This window comes from Diabrotica virgifera, chromosome 8 (assembly GCF_917563875.1).
Source record: "Diabrotica virgifera virgifera chromosome 8, PGI_DIABVI_V3a".
NCBI lineage: Eukaryota > Metazoa > Arthropoda > Insecta > Coleoptera > Chrysomelidae > Diabrotica > Diabrotica virgifera.
This window is the reverse complement of record NC_065450.1, coordinates 31,642,823-31,657,350: the sequence shown is the minus strand read 5'-3', so window position 1 is coordinate 31,657,350 and position 14,528 is coordinate 31,642,823. Positions and strand designations below refer to the sequence as shown.

Sequence of the window (14,528 nt, the reverse complement as noted above, 5' to 3'; positions counted from 1 at the left end):
AAGAAGCTGAATCTCGATAAAAGGTGACTTATCAAAAAAAGACTAAAGGCTGTATGACACTATGCATTTTCTTGTATCATTTCTAATATCGTTTCTTGTATACATTTTCTTGTATCATTTCTTGTATGTACATTTGTGCCCTGTATGACACTATGCAAGTTCTTGTATCGAAAACTGTATGAAATTCGGCACGTGATTGGTCGAAATTTTGTTTGTCACCCTGTCACCTTACATTGGTATGGTAGTACTGCGTCTACAGCTGATTTTAAGGATTTTATAAAATTTATAAACTTTTAAAAACAAATATTTTATTGTTATAATAACTAGAATTTTTACGTTTGTAAATTGTGTTGATTATTTGTGTTTTTTATTTTGTTTTGATATTTGTGCTAAAATATTTGCATTATAATTATCTTCAGTTTGATCCAAATTGGAACTATTGTATTTTCCTCTATTAAAAAATTATGCAATATGAAACCCAAAGTTATTCTAAATATATGGTTATTAGTAGAACAGTAGTCCATACCAAACGGTATATTAAGTATCAATAAAATATTTATAAATAATACCTACAAAACACAAATAAATTTATCAAGACATAAATCATATGATCTCATTTTCAGCCGCCATTATGAGATTTAGAAGTTTTACCAGCAGGTTTTACGTTTTTGCTCTTTGCGCAGAAATTGGCGCAGTTATTGTACAAGAATCTGTGCCTGACACAAATTCTTGTATCGTTTCTGATATCGTTTCTTGTATCTGTGTATGACACTATACATTTTTTTTGACATATCAGAAACGATATTAGAAATGATACAAGAAAATGCATAGTGTCATACAGCCTTAAGAGGCAAAAAAGTTTTAAAAACACTGTGTTTAACTTATGGTACCACAATAATAGTTTAACTGGAACGTACACAAACATTTGGGGAGTTTAAATGGACAAAATCCCCATAAAATTTGTATGTAAATATATTAAAAAAGAAGCCGCATCTTGATAAAAACTGGCTTATCGAAAAAATACTATGTGGCAAAAAAGTTATTAAAATGTTGTGTTTATCTAATGATACCACAATAATAAATTAATTGGAACATACAAAAAAGTTTGGGGGGGCTTTAAGGGAACAAAACCCCCATTAAATTTTTATGTGGTGGACAAATTTCACTATAATTTTGTTTTAAGATGTTCCTGCCATAAGAATGATACATGTCCATTTTCAATAAAAAATCTCTAACAGTTTTCGATATATTGAAAAAAGTCGATTTTCATTTTGTAACTTCAAAGGGCTGTAACTTTTTTTATGAGCACATTTATACTAAGGTAAGTTAGGTTCAATCGAACTATTTTTGACCCCAGAATGTGTGGTATAATTTATGACCAATCTTTTCGGGTTTCACACAATGAAGAAGTAAAAATTTTTGAAGCTGCGATAAAATACACTTAGTAACAAGAAGAAGCTAGAGCTGTCGATATTATGAAGCTACAGAGATGGCGAGACTTAGCAGCATCCAAACGAGATACATCGGAAAGGCAGATGAAAATCACTAGTTTTTTCGTGCATTCTAAACTATTCTATCTACAAAGTCAGATGTAAATCAATGTTAAACTGATTCTAGTTTTATTTTAATCTTTTTTAAATCAATATGTGCATACAGTATACAGTACATAATTAAAGACTTTGAAGAGTAAGCCCATTACAATAGACGTAAACTTGTGTTTCATTTAACCCTCCCTATTATCCGCCATTTTAGCTTATCAGCCTTCCGTTGGCCCATTTATGGCGGATAACCGAGACTCTACTGTATTTATAGTAAATTAACAATAACAATGGACCATCTTCATCTCTGTTTAATATTTAATATTCCGATAACTAATCGAATAAAGGATTACAGATTACGGTAAATATTTATTAAACATATATGATTACAAACTTTTGTATGTATGTATACACCGTTCTTAGGCGTCAACGCCCTTCGGTAGGGATCTATGGAGGAGTATCACCGAGCCGGAAGCCCTTATCCCTTCCCGTACCGCTCCTCCATAGGCCGATCAGACGCCAGTTTATTTCAGACCAAGCCGTAGACTCTATTGAGTTTTATACTACGGCGTTGGCCTTTTATAAATTTCATGACCTAGCTGAGGCTCGAACCAGCGACCGCAAATCGCAAATCCACTAAACTTGTCGATCGCCTGAGCCCCAGCTAACTGGACCGTCAAGACCGACACAAACTTTTGTACATGTTTTATTTTAGACCGTGACAAGTGCTCTCATCTGATTGACGTTGACAATGTGACAAATACACTGACACCTAAAGGTGTGTTCACACTATACACTAAACACCTTCCCCTTAAAGATCAAGTTTCACTTGGGGTTTAATAAATCGTCCAAAACGAGATCTTTGATAACCTGAAGTACCTGGGTCAGAGATTACTTGTTCATTTTTATTAACATCTATTGTCCTAAATAATAGATTGATATCATCTACAATATCATTATTACTTATAGGAATCTGATTATTCAAATATGTTTTTTGTTCAGGTATATACTGGTCGGGAAACAATTCGGAAAAGAAGAATTCAAGCAGGAAACAAAGCATTCTACAGAAATAAAAAAATTTTCAAAGATAAGAAGATAAGCCGGAATACAAAAATGAAAATCTACAAAACGACCATAAGACCAATAGTGCTATATGCTTTGGAGGCATTCACATTAACCTTAGACAAGGAAAGAGAGAGGACGAGTAATCCTTGACCAAAAGTGAAGCCAAACTGACACCAGAGATTTTGATCATCGACGTATCTTTGGGGTATTGTTATGCATTGAGTATTTAAAATAAAAACATGAAATGTATTTAAAATGAAGAATTTGTGTACGGTAAATGTTTTATTAAGTTGCTCATATTACGTACATATGTTTCAATACATACATATGTTTTTATTACGAATTTTAGATGATGATTTACTTGATTTTTTATGAAATTTTAACCTTCAACGAACACCCACCACTGGCAACCCATTGTTATTTTTGACGTGACCGCCATGTTTCTGGTGACAAACAAACCAAAAACTGGCTTCACTTTTGGAACGTGTGTTTTAAATGAGTGTTACCCGTCCTCTCTTTTTTCCTTGTCTATTACATTAACAGCAAGAGAAGAAGAGCAGCTGAAAGTTTTTGAGAGAAAAATTATGAGAAAAATTCTGGGACCAAAGAGGGAAAACGAAGAGGATGCAAGGCAATGGATGAACCACGAAATACAAGAATGGATGGGTCAAGAGAACATAGTAAGAGCAACAAAAGCACAGAGAATTAGATGGTATGGACACATAATGAGAAGAGAGAAGAACAATCCGTTAAGAGTTATAACCGAATGGATACCACCAGGTACAAGAACCAGAGGCAGGCCTAAACTCAGATGGAGACAACAAGTGGAAGAAGACTTAAGAAGTATGGAAATTAGAAATATAGGAAGCAAAATCAGAGAGAGAGAAGAATGGAGAAAGGTAGTGGAAACAGCGAAGTCACACCAGCAATTGTAAAACTAAAGTCAGAATGGGATGATCCCCCACAAAAAGGATCTTCAAGTGAAAACAGCTTCAGCTTCCTCGGGAGCGTACAGCTTGTATATATATATATATATATATATATATATATATATATATATATATATATATATATATATATATATATATATATATATATATATATATATATATGTGCATACAGTATACAGTACATAATTAAAGACTTTGAAGAGTAAGCCCATTACAATAGACGTAAACTTGTGTTTCATTTAACCCTCCCTATTATCCGCCATTTTAGCTTATCTGCCCTTCCGTTGGCCCATTTATGGCGGATAACCGAGACTCTACTGTATTTATAGTAAATTAACAATAACAATGGACCATCTTCATCTCCAACAAGTAGACCAATATGCACTAACAGAAGCAGAAATACAAGACATAATAAAAAAATGAAAAATAAGGTCCCAGGATGCAATATAATAACTGTAGAAATATTAAAATATGGAGGACACAGAATACAGAGTGAAATATGAAAGTTAATACTAGAGATATGGACCACAGATATATAATGCCGGAACAATGGAAAGTTGCAGTGATATGCCCTATACATAAGAAGGGAGACAAGTTAGATTGCAATAATCACCAGGGAATATCACTACTAAACGTTGGATATAAAATATTGGAAGGAAGACTAAATAGTATAATGGAACAAACAACAGGGGATTATCAAGGAGGATTCAGAAAAGGCAGGTCAACTATACATCAAATATTTACAGTAAGACAAATGCTGGGAAAATTCTACAAGCGAAATACTGAACTACATAATCACATCATCTATTTGTAGATTTCAAACAAGCATATGACTCAGTATTTAGAAAGGAATTATATAGCTCAATGCAAGAGGTAAATGTGTCAAAAAAAAACTAATCAGATTAGTAAAACTATGCCTGGTCAACACCAAGGCAAAAGTAAGGATCCAAAATCAACTGTCTGATGAATTTAACATTAATGAAGGTCTAACACAAAGGGATGTGCTGTCAACAACACTTTTTAACCTTGCGTTGGAACAAGTAATCAGGAAAACTCCTATAGATAGGTAAGGTACAATATTTACAAAGCTCAATTAAGTCCTTGCTTAGGCAGATATGTAGACATAATCAATTGAACATTAAAAGACCTAGAAAAAATTTATACATATTTTAAAGATGCGGCACAGACTATGGGCTACAAGTTAATGTCTCAAAGACAAAGTACATGATAAAAACTGGGGAAAAAGTACAAAAGAATGGCAACAACATATCCCTGAGTGGACAAATATTTAAAAGAGTAGACTGTTTCAAATATTTACGATCAACAATTACAGAAGGAAATAAAAACAGTGATGAGATAACAGTGAGAATTTCATTTGGAAACAAATGCTTCTATACAGCCTACAGAACATCATAAAGTCAAAATCAGTATCTATTAATTCAAAAGTAAAAGTATACACAACAGAAACCTGTAGTAATGTATGCATCAGAAATGTGGACTTTGACTAGTGAACATGAGGAACAACTTCTTAGATGGGAAAGAAAAATATATGGACCTATAAAGGAGAAAGGCGTATAAGGGTGAACCACAAAATAAATAGAGTGTTTAACAGACTGACTATCATAAAAGAAATGCAAAGTAAACACCTGAGTTGGTTGGGACAAGTAGAAAAGATGGGTTAAATACAAAAAAGTACTTAGAAAATAATAAACGGGAAGAGACCGAGAGGTAGGCCTAGAAAGAGATGGATTGATGGTATTCACCAGGATTTGAAAGACCTAGAAATATGAGAATGGGAAAAAAACAAAAGAAAGGAAAACATGGGCAACTGTAGTCAAGCAAGCAATACACATAACGCCGAAAAGACCTCAAAAAGAAACAAGAAAGTAATATAGATAATAACGTTTATTAGAACTTTTGAGGTGTTACGAGTGTAGCTGGCCTTTGTCATGCAAAACTTTAGAGCCTAGAAACCCTAACGGGTGGCCATGGCCCTCCATGAGCTGTTAGTGGTCACCGATGATGATTTAATTCTTTAATTCAATTAGGCAATCCAAACCACGTGACCTCTGGTTGGCACACAAACTAAAGAAGAGGTTATGTTTGTATCTATTTTTCAATGATTTTTCATTGTTTATCGTCGTATTTTGGATTCATTTGGATTTCGTTTCCTGTTTTTGTGAACTTTATAAACTTTACCACAATGCGAACTGATTATTTAAGGAAATTATTATTGGAAACTCCAGATGTTGCGAGAAAGGTAGGCGAAACAATGTTTATTTACTGTTCATTTTGCCCCGATATTTATCAATAATGATGAATTTTGCAAGCAATAACAGTATTTCTTTTATTGTTTTAGATATTTATTGAAGCTGAAAATAATTGGGGATTTAGATCCATACGGAATTCAGTCAGAATTGGATTTTACAGTAAAGTGCAGTCCATCAAGTTACTATTAGCTTTGTTCCAGCAGAATGTTGAACCGATGTTGAACTGATTCAGGATCGTACTGAGCGTGCGCTTTACATAAAACGCGTACGGTTTTATGTAAAGCGCACGCTCAGTACGATTCTGAATCAGTTCAAAATTCTGCTGGAACAAAGCTATTATAGATATGTATTTATACAGATCTGGTGGAGTCTCACAGTTGCTACTCTAAGCAGCAGATGAAAGCATACAAAAGCCTTCAGGCACATAAATATTTTACAGCTGGATTTGTTTTGAATGGAGTAAAAATTGTTAATGATTTCCTGATTTCCATATTATTGTTGGAAAGGTATGCCTTTATTTTATTTATTCACCATTAAGAAATATATGGATAACAGTATTAGTGTCTTTTGGATAAATTGGTTCTAAATATTAGATTTATTTACGTTTATATATCTGTATGAAACCAGACATATTGTCGTCCTAATCTGTAAACTGCGAACTCCATAATTCTCTGAAAATGATTTATTACTGCCATCTATTTGAATTACTGTCATGATTGTTCTAAAATTATATTATATGAATGTCTGATTTTAAATAAAGTATTCTCAATCATTGTAAAGAACGCAAATACTCTAATAAAAATAAATTTTTGTAGTTGAAGAATTTCCAAAAAAAATAAAATATTTTTTTTAGGTGAAGCATTTCCAAAAAGCTAATGCTAAACGACTAAATGCTTGGGTGGGGTGATAGCCAGTTCTGATGACATAGCAAATGCACATTGTATGCGTATGGCCGGTAATAGTGAAGTCTGCAGCCATATTGCAGCAATCCTATTTTTAGCTGAGTATGCCCAGAGCAAGACAGACGAAGAAGAACCCAATGCATGTACATATGTTACAGCTACATGGTTTGGAGATAGCAACATATGCATTCTCTGATGAAAAACTAATGAGTTTTGAAACTGTTCGGTCAGAGTGCTTGTTGAGCTCACTAAACGAACTGAAATATAAGAAGTCTTTGGCATTGTGTTGCAGCGATATGAAAATGGTTATTCATTTTTAATTATAATGTACTTCTTCATCATGAGTAATTATGTATTGGTCTTTTAGATGTGTATTTATTTTTGTAATTAGTATCAACTTGTAATGATAATATACATTTATCGTTTAAGGTACGACTATGTTTTGACTCTAAAATAAATGTTTTAAAAATCGAATCCTGCCTCTTTCTGTTAGTAACTACCCATGGATATCACAAATTGTGCTTACTGATAGGTTTGTTCGTAGAACGATCAGCAACTCTTGCCAACCATCAGACACATGCGCATTTGTAGTCTATGAATGCTAACTATTAACTGCACAACGCTAACTGTTAACTGCTCATGCATCTGATGGTTGGCAGCAGTTGCTAATCGTTTGTGTCGTACTACGAACAAACCTATTAGGTCTGGATCTTGTGTACCAAAAAAATTGATTAATAGCAAGCTGAAAATTTGTTAATAGTTTAACGGTGTCCAGTTGGACAAACTTTGATGTATTGTGACACTGGAACAGGGGTAGTTTTAATTGTGAAACAGTTTGGAAACTCAGATTTGGAACATCAGATTACGAAAACATCCCATAAATTTTGTCGGACAGAACATCCAATTGATCTGTTACCCTTTCATTAAATTCTCATGCAAAAATCAGACTGCTATTACTAACCAACATGATTCCTGTAGTTTGACATGGTCTTCGTGTTCTACTCATTAAAATGCCCAGTTGGTGATTTTTTCACCAGTCTGGTTTTTGCATGAGAGTTTAATGAATTGGTAGCAAATCAATTGGAAGTTTTATCTGACAAATTACATAAACATTTTCGTAGTTTAACGTTCCAAATTTTTAACCTGTTCTACAGTTAAAACTTCTAGTGTTCCCATACATCAAAGTTTGTCGGACTAGACACTGTTAAGCTATTAATAAATTTTCAGCTTGCTATTAATCAACTTTTTTTTGGTACGCGGGATCCAGGTCTATATGGAATAAATAAATAACAAAACAAATTCCCTGTCAAAACTGCATTTATTTTGAATAGAATGAAAAACAAAATAATATTGTTTTAACAAAATAGGGGATAAATGTTAAAATTTAGTATTAATAAAGTTTGTCACATTGGCCTAAAATTAATGTCACTAGTTACGTTAGTGTCACATATAAATAATTGTAATAATATTAATAAAAACCATAATTCCTAGCATGAGTGCGTCCTGTTTTTTGATAATTTAGTTAGGCGAGGAAACATAAATGAGTTTCTAATAGGGTTTTCATTGATTGTCATTTGTTTCGAGCTTCCGTTAGATGTTGTATAATTCGTGTATAATATTACTATACACGGATTATAGGACATATGACAGAAGCTCAAAACAAATGACTGTGAATGAAAAGCCCTATAGAGGGAACACGAAAAAAATTAACATTATCCGATCAGCTCGACTTTCACAGTTCACTACTATACAAGTTACAGGCATGTTTTCAGCACTTTTTTTTTATTAATGGCTTTGACATAGCCAATTAGCCATTTTCAGCACTTAAAATCACCAAAAACGAAAAGTTTATAAAATAATCAATCTAATGAATGTCTTTAAATACTATATTAAGCTCAAAATCACGATAAAAAACAAATTAAAATTAACATTATTCTGATCAGTTGGACTTCCACAGTTCACTACTATACAAGTCACAGGCATGTTGTCAGCACTCAAAATCACCAAAAACGTAAAGTTTATAAAATAATTAATCCAATGAATGTCTTTAAATACTATAGTAAGCTCAAAATCACGACAAAAAACAAATTAAAATTAACATTATTCTGATCAGTTGGACTTCCACAGTTCACTACTATACAAGTCACAGGCATGTTGTCAGCACTCAAAATCACCAAAAACGTAAAGTTTATAAACTAATTAATCTAATGAATGTCTTTTAATACTAAATTAGCTAAAAAATCACGACGAAAAACAAATACGAAAAATCAAAAATTACATCGAGTTTAGGTTAAGAACGGTTTTGTGTGCCAACCAAAGATCACGTGATTTAACTTTGACAGGTCGATGGATTCCCTACATCGACCTGTCAAAGTTAAATCACGTGATCTTTGGTTGGCACACAAAACCGTTCTTAACCTAAACTCAATGTAATTTTTGATTTTTCGTATTTGTTTTTCGTCGTGATTTTTTAGCTAATTTAGTATTAAAAGACATTCATTAGATTAATTAGTTTATAAACTTTACGTTTTTGGTGATTTTGAGTGCTGACAACATGCCTGTGACTTGTATAGTAGTGAACTGTGGAAGTCCAACTGATCAGAATAATGTTAATTTTAATTTGTTTTTTGTCGTGATTTTGAGCTTAATATAGTATTTAAAGTCATTCATTGGATTAATTATTTTATAAACTTTACGTTTTTGGTGATTTTGAGAGCTGACAACATGCCTGTGACTTGTATAGTAGTGAACTGTGAAAGTCGAGCTGATCGGATAATGTTAATTTTTTTCGTGTTCCCTCTATAGGGCTTTTCATTCACAGTCATTTGTTTTGAGCTTCTGTCATATGTCCTATAATCCGTGTATAGTAATATTATACACGAATTATACAACATCTAACGGAAGCTCGAAACAAATGACAATCAATGAAAAGCCCTATTAGAAACTCATTTATGTTTCCTCGCCTAACTAAATTATCAAAAAACAGGACGCACTCATGCTAGGAATTATGGTTTTTATTAATATTATTACAATTATTTATATGTGACACTAACGTAACTAGTGACATTAATTTTAGGCCAATGTGACAAACTTTATTAATACTAAATTTTAACATTTATCCCCTATTTTGTTAAAACAATATTATTTTGTTTTTCATTATATTCAAAATAAATGCAGTTTTGACAGGGAATTTGTTTTGTTATTTATTTATTCCATATAGACCTGGATCCCGCGTACCAAAAAAAAGTTGATTAATAGCAAGCTGAAAATTTATTAATAGCTTAACAGTGTCTAGTCCGACAAACTTTGATGTATGGGAACACTAGAAGTTTTAACTGTAGAACAGGTTAAAAATTTGGAACGTCAAACTACGAAAATGTTTATGTAATTTGTCAGATAAAACTTCCAATTGATTTGCTACCAATTCATTAAACTCTCATGCAAAAACCAGACTGGTGAAAAAATCACCAACTGGGCATTTTAATGAGTAGAACACGAAGACCATGTCAAACTACAGGAATCATGTTGGTTAGTAATAGCAGTCTGATTTTTGCATGAGAATTTAATGAAAGGGTAACAGATCAATTGGATGTTCTGTCCGACAAAATTTATGGGATGTTTTCGTAATCTGATGTTCCAAATCTGAGTTTCCAAACTGTTTCACAATTAAAACTACCCCTGTTCCAGTGTCACAATACATCAAAGTTTGTCCAACTGGACACCGTTAAACTATTAACAAATTTTCAGCTTGCTATTAATCAATTTTTTTGGTACACAGGATCCAGACCTAATAGGTTTGTTCGTAGTACGACACAAACGATTAGCAACTGCTGCCAACCATCAGATGCATGAGCAGTTAACAGTTAGCGTTGTGCAGTTAATAGTTAGCATTCATAGACTACGAATGCGCATGTGTCTGATGGTTGGCAAGAGTTGCTGATCGTTCTACGAACAAACCTATCAGTAAGCACAATTTGTGATATCCATGGGTAGTTACTAACAGAAAGAGGCAGGATTCGATTTTTAAAACATTTATTTTAGAGTCAAAACATAGTCGTACCTTAAACGATAAATGTATATTATCATTACAAGTTGATACTAATTACAAAAATAAATACACATCTAAAAGACCAATACATAATTACTCATGATGAAGAAGTACATTATAATTAAAAATGAATAACCATTTTCATATCGCTGCAACACAATGCCAAAGACTTCTTATATTTCAGTTCGTTTAGTGAGCGCAACAAGCACTCTGACCGAACAGTTTCAAAACTCATTAGTTTTTCATCAGAGAATGCATATGTTGCTATCTCCAAACCATGTAGCTGTAACATATGTACATGCATTGGGTTCTTCTTCGTCTGTCTTGCTCTGGGCATACTCAGCTAAAAATAGGATTAGAGTAGAGTAGAGTAGAGTAGAGTATTTATTGGTAATAATGTACAAATGTACTTTTACAGGTCAGCAATATATATTGCTGCAATATGGCTGCAGACTTCACTATTACCGGCCATACGCATACAATGTGCATTTGCTATGTCATCAGAACTGGCTATCACCCCACCCAAGCATTTAGTCGTTTAGCATTAGCTTTTTGGAAATGCTTCACCTAAAAAAAATATTTTATTTTTTTTGGAAATTCTTCAACTACAAAAATTTATTTTTATTAGAGTATTTGCGTTCTTTACAATGATTGAGAATACTTTATTTAAAATCAGACATTCATATAATATAATTTTAGAACAATCATGACAGTAATTCAAATAGATGGCAGTAATAAATCATTTTCAGAGAATTATGGAGTTCGCAGTTTACAGATTAGGACGACAATATGTCTGGTTTCATACAGATATATAAACGTAAATAAATCTAATATTTAGAACCAATTTATCCAAAAGACACTAATACTGTTATCCATATATTTCTTAATGGTGAATAAATAAAATAAAGGCATACCTTTCCAACAATAATATGGAAATCAGGAAATCATTAACAATTTTTACTCCATTCAAAACAAATCCAGCTGTAAAATATTTATGTGCCTGAAGGCTTTTGTATGCTTTCATCTGCTGCTTAGAGTAGCAACTGTGAGACTCCACCAGATCTGTATAAATACATATCTATAATAGTAACTTGATGGACTGCACTTTACTGTAAAATCCAATTCTGACTCAATTCCGTATGGATCTAAATCCCCAATTATTTTCAGCTTCAATAAATATCTAAAACAATAAAAGAAATAATGTTATTGCTTGCAAAATTCATCATTATTGATAAATATCGGGGCAAAATGAACAGTAAATAAACATTGTTTCGCCTACCTTTCTCCCAACATCTGGAGTTTCCAATAATAATTTCCTTAAATAATCAGTTCGCATTGTGGTAAAGTTTATAAAGTTCACAAAAACAGGAAACGAAATCCAAATGAATCCAAAATACGACGATAAACAATGAAAAATCATTGAAAAATAGACACAAACATAACCTCTTCTTTAGTTTGTGTGGCAACCAGAGGTCACGTGGTTTGTATTGCCCATAGATTTATAATACTCTAGATTGCGCCTTACGATCTTAAAATGGGTGACGGTTGCGACAGAGATAAATGAGCCTATTTGGTCGGTAGTCTCTTTTTAATTTAAGGGGAATATCGACGACGTGACTATCCCACTTTATCGAGTATTATGTATTGACAGTTCGAGCGGGTGGTGACGAGAAATGGTCTTTGGACTTCGGACATGGATAATCGTGGTTCGAATCCCATACCAACTTTACCTTTTTTATTTTTAATTTAATCAATATTGCGTTTATTAGATATTTTTACATCTGAAAAATGGACCTAAGTAAATCTAGCAGATAATAAATGTATGTATAGTAAGTTAATATTGGAATACATAATTATTTGTAAAATAAGTCATTCGTTATTAATATAAATTCGGCCTTATTCGAATGACGTGAATAAGGTTTGTATTGCTTCTACCTTTTTAAAAAATTGTAATAATAGTTTCATAAATAAAAATAATATCTAATTACTTATAATTGAATCGGTCATTTCAAAAACAGCAAAGTCCACAATTTTCAGAAACTAGCTTTTTGAGAGGAACAGACTCCTTTAAGATAAACGTTGTGTGCAAAAACGACACCAGTCCAGTAAAAACATTAGGAACAAAACTACAATATAACTCTGAATTTTGATGTCATCCATTTCATCCATCTTTCGACTATATAGGTAGTTTTCTTTGCTCTTCTGTAAAATTAGGAATATGTGACTCGTGTCTCGTGTTGTTTTTGAAATGACCGATTCAATTAATAAATCGATCATGGTACATTATGTTGATATTAATTATTGGTAATTTGTACGAATATTTTTAACAATTACTTTATACTATTGTACCATTAACTTATTAAAAAAATAACTGGCTTTTATATTTTTAAAAATCTATAGGTACCTACACAGTTTTTCTTATTTGTTATATATTTCTTTGCTTAGATTTATTTTAGAGATATAATAATATCTAATAAACGCAATATTGATTAAATAAAAAATAAAAAAAGCAAAGATTGGTATGGGATTCGAACCAGGATTATCCACGTCCGAAGACAAACGACCAGTTCTCGTTGCCATCCGCTCGAACTGTCAAATCATCTAAAATACTCGTCGATAGAGTAGGATAGTGACGTCGTCGATACTCCCCTTGAATTAGAAAGAGACTACCGACCAAATAGGCTCATTTATCTCTGTCGCAACCGTCACCCATTTTAAGATCGTAAGGCGCAATCTAGAGTATAATATATCTATGCACTGGAGTGACTGGAATATTGACTAAAATGTACTACACCAACACATTTTGTACAAAAACGTCGTTTTATGTTATTTGAAGCAAATTTATTATATCACAAAATTTTAGGTTTTTACTTTAGATACTTTAGTATCACAAGTTTGGTTGTTAATTGTATCAAATTGGTACAAATTGTACCAACTCTGGCAACGCTTGTGGGACGAGCTTCCAATTTTCGCCACCATGAGAAGGACGGTCGATATGTGTCATCCCCTCCATGTCAACCCTCTCAGCGGATATAACATGATACAAACCAGAGACGTATGACGTAGATATATTAATATTATGTGACACATGACAGAAGCTCGAAACAAATGACAATCGATGAAAAGCCCTATACGCATGCGTCAAGTCAAAAATTGACACAGAGTGAGTGCGTTTTTTGTGTACAATAAAATAATAATAATTATTATTAAATATTATAAAATATAAATATTCAATTATTCTGTGTCTATGCTGTGATTGCTTGAGCGTTAATTGCTATCTATTGTATGTATTTTCTCGATAATCTTTAATTTGTTGCCGTTTGCTGTGCCGTTGTCTAAACCTGTGCCTTAATTAACCACTGCCCTAGAATCAAGTTATCAAGTGTAATCAAATGCAAAATGGAAGTAAAACAAGAAAGGTATGAAATAGAGCATATAGACCTGGATAATGTTCTTTTGCATGGCTTCAAATGTGAAGTTAAAGAGGAATCCAATAACCAAAGTACACATGAAGCTTATGATTACTTAGACTCAAAGGAACAGGAAATCAAGTGTAACCAAATGGAGATAAAACAAGAAATTGGTGATGAAAAATATAAATCAGTAGAAGAGTATAATGAAATGGATTTAAATGACTCTAAATGTGAAATAAAGGAGGAATCTATTAGTCAAAGTGCAAATGACCCCTATGATTATTTAGACTTAAAGGAATATCCTATAATTACTGAAGAATTAGAACAACATGGGAATAAACT

The 14,528-nt window shown here is 32.6% G+C and overlaps 2 long non-coding RNA genes across 3 annotated transcripts; one reads left to right on the top strand and one right to left on the bottom strand.

Annotated features, from left to right (window-relative positions):
- The first annotated feature begins 6,099 nt into the window (after positions 1 to 6,099).
- Positions 6,100 to 7,199, top strand: LOC126890453 (uncharacterized). Its single transcript, XR_007700323.1, has 2 exons — positions 6,100 to 6,329; positions 6,677 to 7,199. It is a non-coding gene; the product is annotated as an uncharacterized LOC126890453 (long non-coding RNA).
- Positions 7,200 to 10,740: 3,541 nt separating this feature from the next.
- On the bottom strand, positions 10,741 to 13,531 carry LOC126890452 (uncharacterized). 2 transcript variants are annotated; one of them, XR_007700322.1, is made up of 3 exons: positions 12,053 to 12,241; positions 11,688 to 11,953; positions 10,741 to 11,340 (listed from the first exon to the last, which is right to left on the bottom strand). It is a non-coding gene; the product is annotated as an uncharacterized LOC126890452 (long non-coding RNA). The 2 variants fall into 2 exon arrangements; XR_007700321.1 differs by having other exon boundaries at positions 11,688 to 13,531.
- Between the last annotated feature and the right edge of the window lie 997 nt (positions 13,532 to 14,528).